General features: G+C 41.5%; 1 protein-coding gene across 1 annotated transcript in view; it reads right to left on the bottom strand.

Moving 5' to 3' along the window:
• rtn4rl1b (reticulon 4 receptor-like 1b) overlaps nt 1–16,955 on the bottom strand; it is a 383,945-nt gene that overhangs the window by 70,475 nt on the left and 296,515 nt on the right. The window lies entirely within an intron of this gene.

Below are 16,955 nucleotides of genomic sequence, written 5' to 3'. Positions count from 1 at the left end.
CTGGATGTGAATTCTCCCTGCCCACTGGGTGTGAGTTTTCCTTGCCCTTTTGTGGGTTCTTCCGAGGATGTTGTAGTCGTAATGATTTGTGCAGTCCTTTGAGACATTTGTGATTTGGGGCTATATAAATAAACATTGATTGATTGATTTTACGAGCTGAAGAGCATGTTCGGCAGCAAAATGTGTGGTATCATGAAAAACTAATGTCAAGTAACAAAGAAGAGAAGAATAAGTGATTATTACATTTTAACAGAAGTGTAGATAGAACATGTTAAAACAGATATTAACAGTAAATGAACAAGTAGATTAATAATCATTTTTTACAGTTTGTCCCTCATATATGTCAGCAGACTAATTAGGAGTCTTTGTTTGTTTACTTACTACTAAAAGACAAGTTGTCTAGTATGTTCAACATTTTATTTAAGGACTAAATTAAAAGAATAAACATATGTTTCATGTACCCTGAGATTTTTTTGTTGTTAAAATAAAGCCATTACTGAAAGTTTTTGTGGTCCCCTTTATTTGGAAAGTATCAAAATTATTTTGGTACTGGTACCTGTACCAAAATATTGGTATTGGGACAACAGTATATGTATGTATGTATATATATATATATATATATATATATATATATATATATATACATCAATTAAAAACTCATTAGTGAGATTGGTTTTCTTTAGATGGTACCAACAAGTGGAATTTCACTATTATGTTAGGTCCATTATGGACTGGACTCTCACACTGTTATGTTAGATCCACTATGGACTGGACTCACACTATTATTTTAGATCCACTATGGACTGGACTCTCACACCATTATGTTAGATCCACTATGGACTGGACCGACACTATTAACTAGACCCACTGTGGACTGGACTCTCACACTATTATGTTAGATCCACTATGGACTGGACTCTCTCACTATTATGTTAAATCCACTATGGACTGGACTCTCACACTATTATGTTAGATCCACTATGGACTGGACTCTCACACTATTATGTTAGATCCTCTATGGACTGGACTCTCACACTATTATGTTAGATCCACTATGGACTGGACTATCACACTATTATGTTAGATCCACTATGGACTGGACTCTCACACTATTATGTTAGATCCACTATGGACTGGACTCTCACACTATTATGTTAGATCCACTATGGACTGGACTCTCACACTATTATGTTAGATCCACTATGGACTGGACTCTCACACTATTATGTTAAATCCACTAGGGACTGGATTCTCACACTATTATGTTATATCCACTAAGGACTGGACTCTCACACTATTATGTTAGATCCACTATGGACTGGACTCTCACACTATTATGTTAGATCCACTATGGATTGGGATCTCACACTATTATGTTAGATCCACTATGGACTGGACTCTCACACTATTATGTTAGATCCACTATGGACTGGACTCTCACACTATTATGTTAGATCCACTAAGGACTGGACTCTCACACTATTATGTTAGATCCACTGTGGACTGGACCGACACTATTAATTAGACCCACTATGGACTGGACTCTCACACTATTATGTTAGATCCACTATGGACTGGACTTTCACACTATTATGTTAGATCCACTATGGACTGGACTATCACACTATTATGTTAGATCCACTATGGACTGGACTCTCACACTATTTTGCTAGATCCACTATGGACTGGACTCTCACTATTATGTTGGATCCACTATGGACTGGACTGCCACACTATTATGTTCAATCCACTATGGACTGGACTCTCACACTCTCATGTTAGATCCACTATGGAATGGACTCTCACTATTATGTTAGATCCACTATGGACTGGACTCTCACACTATTATGTTAGATCTACTATGGACTGGACTCTCACACTATTACGTTAGATCCACTATGGACTGGACTCTCATACAATTATTTTAGATCCACTATGGACTGGACTCTCACACTATTATGTTAGATCAACTATGGACTGGACTCTCACACTATTATGTTAGATCCACTATGGACTGGACTCCCACACTATTATGTTAGATCCACTAAGGACTGGACTCTCACTATTATGTTAGATCCAGTATGGACTGGACCCTCACACTATTATGTTAGATCCATTATGGACTGGACTCTCACACTATTATGTTAGATCCACTAAGGACTGGACTCCCACTATTATCTTGGATCCACTATGGACTGGAGTCTCACACTATTTTGCTAGATCCACTATGGACTGGAATCTCACACTATTATGTTAGATCCACTAAGGACTGGACTCTCACTATTATGTTGGATCCACTATGGACTGGACTCTCACACTATTTTGCTAGATGCACTATGGACTGGACTCTCACACTATTATGTTAGATCCACTAAGTACTGGACTATCACACTATTATGTTAGATCCACTATGGACTGGACTCTCACACTATTATGTTAGATCCACTACGGACTGGACTCTCACACTATTAACAAGTATCCAGTATTCTAAAAACATTTATAGTCAGAAAAGACAACATTCATCTGAGGTCTTCTTTAAACACAACCACGGTGTGTGATAGTCCTGACTTAACACTAATACTAAGAGTAGTGATAATAAAGACACAAGTTACTTTTTGGCAATAGTTGGTCATGCAACAGATTTAAATGTTCTCAGTTTTCCACGACTGACAATCTATCCTTGACATAAACTTATCACAATCTGGCGAGTGGCGAGGCTGAGATGTGAGGATGTGATGAGATTGGCTGCAGTGAGTTAGCCGGGTGTTGTTGAGAAGTAGTGAGGAGATTGGCTGCAGTGAGTTAGCCGGGTGTTGTTGAGAAGTAGTGAGGAGAGAACACCCAGCGTGACATTGAGGTAATGAACTTGTCGCCGGGATTGAAACCTCCCGTCTGATGCAATGTTTTGCATGAGTTAGCGCAGGCTGCACCACCACGTCCCACCACTAGGAGGGAGTGCCTAACAAAGGCTTGTCCATGCAGAGTAAACACAACAACACTCCAATCATTTATTTCATCTTCTGCTAATGAAAAGTCTTCCATGTTTGAGGCTCTTTCAGACTGTGACAGGTGCTGATTGTCTCCGGACAGCAGCTTTCTTTTCCAGTACAGCTAAACATTTCCTCACAACAATCTGCAATGTCCAGTCCCGTTTTTCTCACAAAAACTCCAAAAGGCTCGTTTCCATGACCGCCATTAAAGCGAAACTAATTCTGTGCAGCCAATTTACTGATCATCTCAATATCAATCAATCAATCAATCAATATGTAGCCCTAAATCAGGAGTGTCGCAAAGGGGTGCACGAGCTACAAAGACATCCTGAGCTCAGATCCCACATCAGGGCAAGGAAAAACTCAACCCAATAGGATGACAATGGGAAACCTTGGAGGGGACCGCAGATGTGGGGGCGACCGGTGCAAGGGACGTCGAGTGGATCTAGTTAATAGTGTGAGAGTCCAGTCCATAGTGGATCTAGTTAATAGTGTGAGAGTCCAGTCCATAGTGGATCTAGTTAATAGTGTGAGAGTCCAGTCCATAGTGGATCTAACATAATAGTGTGAGAGTCCAGTCCATAGTGGATCTAACATAATAGTGTGAGTCCAGTCCATAGTGGATCTAACATAAAAGTGAGAGTCCAGTCCATAGTGGGTCTAACATAATAGTTAAAGTCCAGTCCATAGTGGATCTAACATAATAGTGTGAGAGTCCAGTCCATAGTGGATCTAGTTAATAGGGTGAGAGTCCAGTCCATAGTGGATCTAACATAATATTGTGAAAGTCCAGTCCATAGTGGATCTAGTTAATAGTGTGAGAGTCCATTCCATAGTGGATCTAACATAATAGTGTGAGAGTCCAGTCCATAGTGGATCCAACATAATAGCGTGAGAGTCAAGTCCATAATGGATCTAGCATAATACTCTGGGGGTCCAGTCCATAGTGGATCCAACATAATAGTGAGATTCCAGTCCATAGTGGATCTAACATAATAGTGTGAGAGTCCAGTCCGTAGTGGATTTAACATAATAGTGAGAGTCCAGTCCATAGTGGATCTAACATAATAGTGAGAGTCCAGTCCATAATGGATCCAACATAATAGTGTGAGTCCAGTCCATATTGGGGCCAATGTTTGTTTTGCTTTGCGCTGCTTGGATCTACACATATTATTAATTATTTTTCCATTCTTGTTCCGTCAAGTGACTGTTTATTTCCTGTTTAGCCTGTCACCATGGTAACTCATCAGTCCACCTGCTACTCCTGGTCCACACACACCTGTTTTGTCCAGTCCATAGTGGATCTAGTTAATAGTGTGAGAGTCCATTCCATAGTGGATCTAACATAATAGCGTGAGAGTCAAGTCCATAATGGATCTAGCATAATACTCTGGGGGTCCAGTCCATAGTGGATCCAACATAATAGTGAGATTCCAGTCCATAGTGGATCTAACATAATAGTGTGAGAGTCCAGTCCGTAGTGGATTTAACATAATAGTGAGAGTCCAGTCCATAGTGGATCTAACATAATAGTGAGAGTCCAGTCCATAATGGATCCAACATAATAGTGTGAGTCCAGTCCATATTGGGGCCAATGTTTGTTTTGCTTTGCGCTGCTTGGATCTACACATATTATTAATTATTTTTCCATTCTTGTTCCGTCAAGTGACTGTTTATTTCCTGTTTAGCCTGTCACCATGGTAACTCATCAGTCCACCTGCTACTCCTGGTCCACACACACCTGTTTTGTCCAGTCCATAGTGGATCTAGTTAATAGTGTGAGAGTCCATTCCATAGTGGATCTAACATAATAGTGTGAGAGTCCAGTCCATAGTGGATCCAACATAATAGCGTGAGAGTCAAGTCCATAATGGATCTAGCATAATACTCTGGGGGTCCAGTCCATAGTGGATCCAACATAATAGTGAGATTCCAGTCCATAGTGGATCTAACATAATAGTGTGAGAGTCCAGTCCATAGTGGATCTAACATAATAGTGAGAGTCCAGTCCATAGTGGATCTAACATAATAGTGAGAGTCCAGTCCATAATGGATCCAACATAATAGTGTGAGTGTCCAGTCCATAGTGGATCTGACATAATAGTGTGAGAGTCCAGTCCATAAGGGATCATAATAATAGTGAGAGTCCAGTCCATAGTGGATCTGACATAATAGTGTGAGAGTCCAGTCCATAAGGGATCATAATAATAGTGAGAGTCCAGTCCATAGTGGATCTAACATAATAGTGTGAGAGTCCAGTCCATAAGGGATCATAATAATAGTGAGAGTCCAGTCCATAGTGGATCTAACATAATAGTGTGGGAGTCCAGTCCATAGTGGATCTAACATAATAGTGAGAGTCCAGTCCATAGTGGATCCAACATAATAGTGTGAGATTCCAGTCCATAAGGGATCATAATAATAGTGAGAGTCCAGTCCATAGTGGATCTAACATATTAGTGTGAGAGTCCAGTCCATAATGGATCCAAAAAATAGTGAAAGTCCAGTCCATGGTGGATCCAACATAATAGTGAGAGCCCAGTCCATGGTGGATCCAACATAGTAGTGTGAGAGTCCAGTCCATAGTGGATCCAAAAAATAGTGACAGTCCAGTCCATGGTGGATCCAACATAATAGTGAGAGTCAAGTCCATGTTGGATCCAACATAATAGTGAGAGTCCAGTCCATATTGGGGCCAATGTTTGTGTTGCGATCCGGTGCTCGGATCTACACATATTATTAATTATTTTTCCATTCTTGTTCCGTCAAGTGACTGTTTATTTCCTCTTTTGCCTGTCACCATGGTAACTCACCAGTCCACCTGATACTCCCGGTCCACACACACCTGTTTTGTCTAATCACTCTCCTATTTAAGACAGCCTCTTTTTTCATTTCTTTCTGGGTTCATAGTTTGTTCTCAAGCAAGTATTTATATTCTCGCTAGCTTCTCACGCTAAGCCTTTGTGTTTTTCCAGCTTACATACTAATGATTTGTTTGTTCTTTTTGTGCCTACCTGCCATTTTAGTTTGTCTATTTGCACTTCCTAGTTTTCATACTAGCGATTTTTGGTTTGCCATTTATTAGCTCCAGCGTTTTTGTTATTTAGCTCCCTTTGTTACTTAGAATAAATTCATTGTTTCTTACCTCTTGCCGTGTTCATGTCCACGCATCCGCGAAGGAACATTTCCGGCAGCGCTGTGCCAACCAGTCCTTACAGTTTGTGGAAACAGTCACCATGCTTAAGTGCTTAATTTGATACACCTGTGGCGGGTCAAGCGATTAAGAAAACTGATTCTCATCATTTGGATGGGTGGCCAAATACTTTTGGCCATATAATTCATTTTGGGAGGTCTACAAAAAAAGCATATTTCAGTGAATCCTTAACCCTTGTATTATGTTGGGAAAAAATGACATTGATTATGTTGCGGGTCATTTTGACCCGTACTGTGTAAATGCACTCAAAACAGTCAAGAAAATAGGTTAAACCAATAACAATTTTATTTTAGGTTATATAAACATTTAGAAAAGTGACATACAATACATTTGTCTTGTTATATTCTTATTTTACTGTTATATTGTTATTCCCATTGTTTTTATTCTTTTTGTAATATTTCTCTATTTTGTTTCCTTTTAAACCCCCATTTAAATTGATCTCAACTCTGTACACTGCTGCTGGAATTTTAATTTTCCTGAAGGAATCAATAAAGTACTATCTATCTATCTATCTATCTATTTTTTATTCCAATTGTATTATGTTAAGGGTCAATTTGACCCATTTCAGTTTTTGTGTTGATCAAAGTACTGGTTATCTTTTCTTTTTCTTGTTGAAATCTGGTGACTTTTCCTCATCTAAGGTCATGAACTGGTGTGTAAATCTGGACACTTTGTTGTGTAGTGGAATGTTTGTGCAGAGTTTGTATAAAAAGATGATGTTGCGAGTCATTTTGACCCAGGCGCTTTAATGTGGGTAAATAGCTCTTCAGATCCAAAAATAAACATGTCTCCTTGATGTACTTTTTACTTTGATGTACAATTGTTTGTATTTTGACTGTCTCTGAGACCCAGAGCCAGGTGTGTGAAGAGAGGGAACTTTCTCACACTTGTTCTTGTCTCCTCAGATGTCGTCCTTCTGGAGCTCATTTTTGGTGAGTTTGTCCATTTAGTGTTGCCAATCAACCAATCCCCGGGTGCATGTCTTTAGAGGTGGGAGGGGCTTATGCCCAGGTGCATGTTTTTGGAGGTGGGAGGGGCTTATCCCCAGGTGCATGTTTTTGGAGGTGGGAGGGGCTTATCCCCAGTTGTATGTTTTTGGAGGTGGGAGGGGCCTATCCCCGGGTGCATGTCTTTGGAGGTGGGAGGGGCTTATCCCCGGGTGCATGTCTTTGGAGGTGGGAGGGGCCTATCCCCGGGTGCATGTCTTTGGAGGTGGGAGGGGCCTATCCCCAGGTGCATGTCTTTGGAGGTGGGAGGGGCTTATCCCCAGGTGCATGTTTTTGGAGGTGGGAGGGGCTTATCCCCAGTTGTATGTTTTTGGAGGTGGGAGGGGCCTATCCCCGGGTGCATGTCTTTGGAGGTGGGAGGGGCCTATCCCCGGGTGCATGTCTTTGGAGGTGGGAGGGGCCTATCCCCAGGTGCATGTTTTTGGAGGTGCAAGGGGCCTATCCCCAGGTGCATGTTTTTGGAGGTGGGAGGGGCTTATCCCCAGGTGCATGTTTTTGGAGGTGGGAGAAAGCCGGAGCACCCGGAGGGAACCCACGCAGTCATAGGAAGAACATGCAAACGACACAAAAAAAGATCCCGAGCCCGGGATTGAACTCAGGACTACCCGGGAATTTCTTATTGTGAGGCACATGTACTAACCCCTGTAACACCGTGCTGCCCTCACCTGGACCACAAAAGCCAAAATCTGCAAGCGCCCTCCTTTCCCTCTTGGTTTTCTCAATAAAAACCCTTGGATTCTGATCCTGCCTGTCAATTCTGCATTTGGGTCCACCAGTTATACCAATCGTGACAATAATATTGAGTCCTCACTTGTACTGTCGTTCAATTTAAAAAAAAAAAAAGTTCTTTAATTGGGTGAGCAGTACATCCAGAAGAAATCATCCGCCTAAAGACAGGGATTAGTCGTCAAGAAAATGGATGGATCAATGTTGAAACCCCAGTGCCTGAAAAAAAAAAACCCTACAAAGACTTAGAAGGCAAATCTCTGGCCTTTCCCTCTCAGCCCATCTTGACATAAAGCAGTGATGAAAATGAAGCAGGATTGATGATAACTCACACGCTGTAATACATTTTTAAACTAGATTGGCTACGAATGACTTGGAAACAGATTGACGTCGGTTTGGTTCTGATGATCTTTTGATTTGATGGTACTAATCCGGCCTTGTCATGGGAGATATGGCAGGATGTCGGTCAGTCTAATGTCGTTAAAGTCAAAAGTAGGAGATGGTCGGGGTCAGGAAACAAATGTAAGGTTTTTTATTTTTTTTATACATCAATGGCTTGAAGTGATTTAGGACTTTCAAGTGTTCTGAGAGCTGACAGCGCGATGGCTCGGTTACTCTTTCTCCTGATTGCTTTGATATAGAAATCGACTCAAACTTCACATTTTCAAAAAAAGTTAACACATGGCCTCTTAAGGGGAACTGCACTTTTTCTGGAATTCTGCCTATCATTCACAATCCTTAAAACAAGAACACATATATGTTAGATCCACTATGGACTGGTCTCTCCCACTATTATGTTAGATCCACTATGGATTAGACTCACACTATTATGTTAGATCCACTATGGATTAGACTCACACTATTATGTTAGATCCACTATGGATTAGACTCACACTATTATGTTAGATCCACTACGGACTGGACTCTCATACTATTATGTTAGATCCACTATGGACTGGACTCTCACACTAGTTTTTTAGATCCACTATGGACTGGACTCTCACACTATTATGTTAGATCCACTATGGACTGGACTCTCACTATTATGTTAGATCCACTATGTACTGGACTCTCACACTATTATGTTAGATCCACTTTGGACTGGACTCTCACACTATTATGTTAGATCCACTATGGACTGGACTCTCAAACTATTATGTTAGATCCACTATGGACTGGACTGTCACACTATTATGTTAGATCCACTATGGACTGGACTCTCACTATTATGTCAGGTCCACTATGGACTGGACTCTCACACTATTATGTTAGATCCACTATGGACTGGACTCTCACACTATTATGTTAGATCCACTATGGGCTGGAATCTCACACTATTATGTTAGATCCACTATGGACTGGACTCTCACTATTATGTTAGATCCACTATGGACTAAAGGGGGGTCACCCACATTTGTGGTCCTCTCCAAGGTCTTTTATAGTCATTCTCATTGACATCCCACTGGGTTGTGAGTTTTTCCTTGCTGTAATGTGAGATCTGAACCGAGGACGTCGTTGTGGCTTGTGCAGCCCTTTGAGACACTTGTGATGTAGGACTATATAAGTAAACATAGATTGATTGATAATATTCAAGTCACAAAATGTAAATGGAGTATTGTTGGTGCTTTTTGGATTGTTATTTATTGGGTTTTATAGACTGAATAGAGGAGCTTCCATTGACTCTGTGTAACTTTCATTTATGTTAATGCATTAAAAACAAAAAAACATTGATCATAATGTCTTTCATAATGATTCTGACTAATGACTTAGACTTAAACAAACTTTATTGATCCACAAGGGAAATTGTTCCAAACAATAGCTCAGTTACAAAGGCTGGAAAGGATAAGGATGGAAAGAATAATGTAGGTACCAGAGTCGCAATATAACACATGTATTATTTACATATTATTTATATTCTGTAAAATTAACCTTCTTGCACAAAGTTGTATCCAGGATTAGAAATGTTTTGATGCGTGTTCTCTCTGGGAATGCAGACTGATTGCTTCTTGAAAATGTGTGTCAAACTGTGAAGTGTTTTCATAATAATCAGGGTCAGGGATCTTCACCAGCTCCTTTCATACTCATCTTATTGGATGTTTGCAGGTCTCTTCAATTAAAGCCACCAGAACAGGTGCTTGTATGGAAGTGGTGTAGACTGCATCAAAACGTCAAGTGCAATAGAACGTTAGAATGTTCCACTTTACCGGAGCACCGGACTCATAATCGACACACGCAAGGCCAACTTTGACCAAAAAAATGTCCACATATTAGGGTTTATCCTATGCTTGCCAACCTTGAGACCTCCGATTTAGGGAGGTGTGGGGGCGTGGTTGGGGGCAGGGCGTGGTTGGGGGCGTGGTCAAGAGTCAAATATTTAATATATATACATATATATATATATATATATATAAAATAAATACTTGAATTTCAGTGTTCATTTATTCGCACATATACACACACATAACACTCATCTACTCATTGTTGAGTTAAGGGTTGAAGTGCCATCTTTGTTCTATTCTCTGTCACTATTTTTCTAACCATATGCATGCACAGCTAGACTCTCTGGCAGAGAAGAAGTCGAGCAAAACTCCTAGCTATTATGGATAACACCTCCCCCCCACTACACTCGGACCTTGTGGAGAGAATGAGCACGTTCAGTGGAAGGCTCAGATTCCCGAAATGTAACACGGAACCACACAGGAGATCCTTCATACCGACAGCCATCAGACTGTATAATGCATAAGTTCCTCTACTGCACTTAAATGTAGAATATATTTATATCATTCATATATTATATATATATATAATATATTATATATATATTATATTATTTATTATTATCATTGTTTATTGTGAGCAAACTGTGGAGCTGAATTAAATAAAGTACATTTTATTCTACATTCTATTCTATTTTATGTACAGTAGATGGCAGTATTGTCCTGTTTAAGATTGTCACAATTTCACAACATTGGAGCTTTTATGTTGTCTGTCTATCTGTGTTGGCCCTGCGATGAGGTGGCGACTTTTCCAGGGTGTACCCTGCCTTCCGCCCGATTGTAGCTGAGATAGGCACCAGTGCCCCCCGCAACCCCTAAAAGGGAATAAGCGTTAGAAAATGGATGGATGGATGGATGGAGCTTACGGCAGACCAACTGCTTTACGGCAGACGAAAATGTGACTGCTGTTGTTGTGTGTTATTACCGGGCTGGGAGGACTTTAATGAAACGGCCTAACAAAAAACCCACATAAGAAACCAAGACCTCGCCCTCGGTCATTCTACAGTTATAACGTCACTGGACAGGCTCGCTCTTTATACTGTGAGAAATACGCCACTCAGGTCCGCTTGGAGCTGGAGGGGGCGTGGCCTCCAGCTCCGCCTGAATTTCGGGAGATTTTCGGGAGAAAATTTGTCCCGGGAGGTTTTCGGGAGAGGCGCTGAATTTCAGGAGTCTCCTGGAAAATCCGGTAGTGTTGGCAAGTATGGTTTATCCTCCCAAAGCCCATAACCCGGACAAAATCGCATCCTGACGGACTTTTGCCGAGATGGATAATGTGCGCAACTTTGCAGTATTTGCTTCTTTCCCTTTTTATGCACGGCTCTCTGAGTCCAAACACTGAAATTGATCAACTGGCCTCTCAAGAAAATTGAAAAGATCTCAGGTTTAGGGAAACCTATTTGTTTTTGACGGAATGGTTGTTGCTGGACACACAACGGACTCTTGGGAGAAGCATTTTAGTCGGGACGCTGACAACATATACCTATGCATACCAATATATACTGTATATATATATATGTGTGTGTGTGTGTGTGTGTGCGTGTGTGTAGCGCTCCTGCTGAAAATGTGTGGGCAATCCTGACATACAGTAATATGTACAGTAATAATTGAATTGCTATGTCAACTTTCACAAAATAAATCACTCCAGTCGCAAAACATTCCAGCACATTCTAGATATGCTGCGTGGAAACTACATTTCTATGTCTCAACTCAGGAGTATAAACAAAAACCTTGGCTTCCATCAAGCATCCACGACACTACTTTGTGTTCTTGCAGGGAAAAATGTCTCCTTAATGCATGAGGATGTTTAACTTTTACTTGTTTGGAACTCATTGCCATTTCTGACTCCACCTGTCAGGGCCCATCTGAACTGGGTAGAAGGAACGGCACCTGTAAAGTCCTGCTAGAACAGGGGTACGGAAACCTATGGCTCTAGAGCAGGGGTGGGCATTACGTCGATCGCGATCGACTGGTCGATCTCGGAGGGTGTGTCAGTCGATCTCAAGCCAGGCATTAAAAAATAGACATAAAAATGAGCAATCATCAATCATACCAAGACTTCACTTTCGTCAGTTGTTTGACATTCTCGGCACCCGAGGATCTTGTGAGATGACGCTGGCTGCTGCGAGCTCATATTTAAGAAAAAAATCACTAACAGGGCGGACGCAGAGAAACACATTTTATTTCTAGAGACTCCGTACCTACTGTCAAAACTCTATAAAGACCCACTGCACAGTTCCTGTCTTCACCATAAAAGATCTGTTTCATCCTGCCTGTGCTAACAAAATAAGAGTCTCAGAAAGCTAGCGTGCACAAGCTAGCAAGCTACGGAGTTTGATGCCAATGTATTTCTCCCCCGCCCTCAGCGACCGCTTTCTCACTTGCTTGCCCACCCGCACACTCACTGACGTCACTCACCTGCTGCCAGACATTAAAGGGCCACACACATATGCTACTTTCATAACAAAGTGTTTAAAAACGAGTATGCAAGTTGGACAAATGAGATGCCAAATCCAACCACTTTCATGTGGTATTGGACAGAAAGGAGGACTTTTTTTTCCTCCATTTGAAAATGCGGACGTTATCAGCACCACTGTCTAATTCCAATCAATGCAAGTCATCAGAATCAGGTAATACACCAACTTATATTCTTGTCTTCATGAAAGAAAGGAATCTATGTGTGTTACACATGCTTGTATTATCATTAAACACCATTCACTTGTTAACAAAAATGTCTCTTTCATAAATAAATAAAATAACTATAAATTATAAATAGGAATGAGGTAGATCCCCTCGACTTGGTCAATTGAAAAGTAGCTCGCCTGCAGAAAAAGTGTGAGCGCCCCTGCTCTAGAGCCAGATGTGGCTCTTTTGATGACTGCATCTGGCTCTCTGATAAATCTGACCTGATGTTGCTTAACACGATAAGTAATGAATAATTCCACTTGTAATCACAGTGTTAAAAATAATGTTCAAAATATAAAACATTCTCATGCATTTTTAATCCATCCATCTGATTAAGGTTTTACTAATTACGTATAAAATACTACACGGTCTAGCTCCAGCCTATCTTGCCGATTGTATTGTACCATATGTCCCGGCAAGAAATCTGCGTTCAAAGGACTCCGGCTTATTAGTGATTCCCAAAGCCCAAAAAAAGTCTGCGGGCTATAGAGCGTTTTCCGTTCGGGCTCCAGTACTCTGGAATGCCCTCCCGGTAACAGTTCGAGATGCTACCTCAGTAGAAGCATTTAAGTCTCACCTTAAAACTCATCTGTATACTCTAGCCTTTAAATAGACTCCCTTTTTGGACCAGTTGATCTGCCGTTTCTTTTCTTTTTCTTCTATGTCCCACTCTCCCTTGTGGAGGGGGTCCGGTCCGATCCGGTGGCCATGTACGGCTTGCCTGTGTATCGGCTGGGGACATCTCTGCGCTGCTGATCCGCCTCCGCTTGGGATGGTTTCCTGCTGGCTCCGCTGTGAACGGGACTCTCGCTGCTGTGTTGGATCCGTTTTGGACTGGACTCTCGCGACTGTGTTGGATCCATTATGGATTGAACTTTCACAGTATCATGTTGGACCCGCTCGACATCCATTGCTTTCCTCCTCTCCAAGGTTCTCATAGTCATCATTGTCACCGACGTCCCACTGGGTGTGAGTTTTCCTTGCCCTTATGTGGGCCTACCGAGGATGTCGTAGTGGTTTGCGCAGCCCTTTGAGACACTAGTGATTTAGGGCTATATAAGTAAACATTGATTGATTGATGATTGATTTCTACCGCACCTGTTCAAGAAGTTGCGTTAATGGTAAGTTATTTATTTATTATTGGTTAGTGTGGGGCTTGCCCTCCTGGGGGTTCTTCTGACCACCAAGCACCGACATGAGAGCCTGTTTCAGGGTTACAATATTGTTTTATTTTTCAATAAGTCTCTCAGTTGCTTCCCAGCAAATTTTTTCCAGCCCCAATAACAAAGTGACAGGTGATTAGATAACAAGGCCCAGGTGGGCCATCTACGCACCTGTCGCTGCAGGCCCGCAGGCCACGCCCCCTCCACAGTTAGCTTCAGAATAACAATGTTATTACAAAGAATAAGAGACTTATTATACTCTAGAAATGTTGGTCTTACTTAAAAATGCACGTGTTTAGTTGTGTTCAGTGTTAAAAAAAATATTATATGGCTCTTACGGAAATATATTTTAAAATATTTGTCTTTTTGGCTCTCTCAGCCAAAAGGGTTCCCGACCCCTGTGCTAGAGTGTGAGCGTGTCCTGACTAGATCCTTCCTTTTTAAGAAAACTTTACACCCAAACTCAAGCGCCAGACATGAATAGAGCCTCTTTAATGGCGTCCTTATAGGACTGATGGGAAATGTTCCACTTTGTTCTCCTGTTCTTACGGACCGATTTGTCATCCCGCTGATGAATTTTTAATAACGACCACGGGAGTTTGAGACCGAAGCTCATCGGGCGTACACAACTCATTTTTTCCTGGAAGAGCCAGAGTGAGAAATCGTCTTCAAGTCGCGCCTTTTCTCCTCCGAGGGCTGACTGACTGCTGGAGAATCTCATGGTTGCCAGTAATTACACGTTTCTTCAAGCATTGCCGTGTTAACACGTGTCCTGCTTTGATTTTAGCGCTCGTCCTTCAATGATTCCAGCTATCACATACTCGCAAGAGGAGCAGTAAAGACTGTTTGTGTTAATAAGCAGCATCTCTCTCTCACTCTCACTCCGTAATTCCAGACTAGGCTCCGATGGAAGGCTGTTTACCCTGAGTTTTGTGTTTGTTTATTTGTTTATTTTGCAGTTACGTTAAGAAGATGGCTGCACCAGATTTAGCAGCATGCTCATTTCCATCTGTTTGTCCTTTATATGGCGCATCTAACATCCACAATTAAATGTACACAGGATTGAAAATAGGCAACAATATTGACATTACCAAATTATAGGCCATTTGAAAATACAAGGAGAATACGTAGAGCAGGGGTGCCCACACTTTTTCTACAGGCGAGCTACTTTTCAATTGACCAACTCGAGGGGATCTACCTCATTTATATATATCATTTATATTTATTTATTTATGAAAGAGACATTTTTGTAAACAAGTTAAATGTGTTTAATGATAATACAAGCATGTGTAACACATATAGATGTCTTTCTTTCACGAAGACAAGAATATAAGTTGGTGTATTACCTGATTAGGATGACTTGCATTGATTGGAATCAGACAGTAATGATGATAACGCCCATATTTTCAAATGGAGGAGAAAAAAAGTTGTCCTTTCTGTACAATACCACATGAAAGTGGTTGGTTTTTGGCATCTAATTCATCCAGCTTCCATACACTTTACAAGAAAAACATTGGCGGCAAATTCCGTAGCTTGCTTGATTGACGAAATCACGGCACCCGGGGGTCTTGTGAGATGACGCTGGCTGCTGCCAGTTCATTATTATGAAAAAATGACAGAGAGGAAGGCGAGAAACACTTTTTATTTCAACAGACTTTCGCGCCGTCCCTTCCGTCAAAACTCTAAAGGCCGACTGCACATTTCCTATCTTCACAATAAAAGCCCTGCTTCATGCTGCCTGCGCTAACAAAATAAGAGTCTCGGAAAGCTGGCGTGCACACGCCAGCTTTCTGAGGGATCGCTTGTGCATGCCAGTTTTCCGAGACTCTGTATTTAGTTAGCGCAGGCAGCATGAAACAGGGCTTTTATTGTGAAGATAGGAAATGTGCAGTCGGCCTTTAGAGTTTTGACGGAAGGTACGGCGCGAGAGTCTGTTGAAATAAAAAGTGTTTCTCGCCTTCCTCTCGGTCATATTTTCATAATAATGATCTTGCAGCAGCCAGCGTCATCTCACAAGACCCTCCGGTACCGTGAATGTCATTTAAGTGATGTCTTGGTGAAGATTGATGATCACTAATTTTTAGGTCTATTTTTTTTAAAAGCCTGGCTGGAGATCGACTGACACACCCCCCGCGGTCGACTGGTAGCTCGCTATCGACGTAATGGGCACCCCTGAACTAGAGGGTATGTGAGTTACACACCAGTGAGCAGTCAAGTTGCATCAATGAATCAATGTTTACTTATATAGCCCGAAATCACGACCGTCTCAAAGGGCTGCACAAGATATCAGAGTCCAGTCCATGTTGGATATAACATAATAGTGTGAGTCCAGTCCAATTGCGGCCCGCGAGACGTTATTTTGCGGCCCGCACTTTGATATGACAATTTAATGTATGTGCGGCCCGCGAGTCTAAAATGAACGGAACTTGACAGCGTCATACTTCCCAACGTTCCCAATTTTCACGGGAGTCCTCTTAATATCAGGGTATCCATTCTCTGGTAATCCCTGCCGATTTTTACCCAATCAACAATACTCAGGTGGTGCCGCAATGGCATTGTTCTTAACGCCTTCTGCATCCTGTGCAGCTACCATGAATTGATTAACGTGGACCCCGACTTAAACAAGTTGAAAAACTTATTCGGGTGTTACCATTTAGTGGTCAATTGTACGGAATATGTACTGTACTGTGCAAACTACTAATAAAAGTATCAATCAATCAAGCAAACCACAGTGCAAGCCCATTTGATTGTTACATTTGGCTGAGCAGTACAAGTGTGTGATGTTGCAAGACATATTTGGTCAACAGCTACACAAGTCACACTAAGGGTTGCCGTAAAAAAAACCTTTAAAACAGTTACAAATATGTGCCGGACTGTGAACACACACAAAACAA

This window comes from Nerophis ophidion, linkage group LG18, assembly GCF_033978795.1.
Source record: "Nerophis ophidion isolate RoL-2023_Sa linkage group LG18, RoL_Noph_v1.0, whole genome shotgun sequence".
NCBI classification, from domain to species: Eukaryota; Metazoa; Chordata; class Actinopteri; order Syngnathiformes; family Syngnathidae; genus Nerophis; species Nerophis ophidion.
This window is presented reverse-complemented; position numbering and strand designations above follow the sequence as displayed.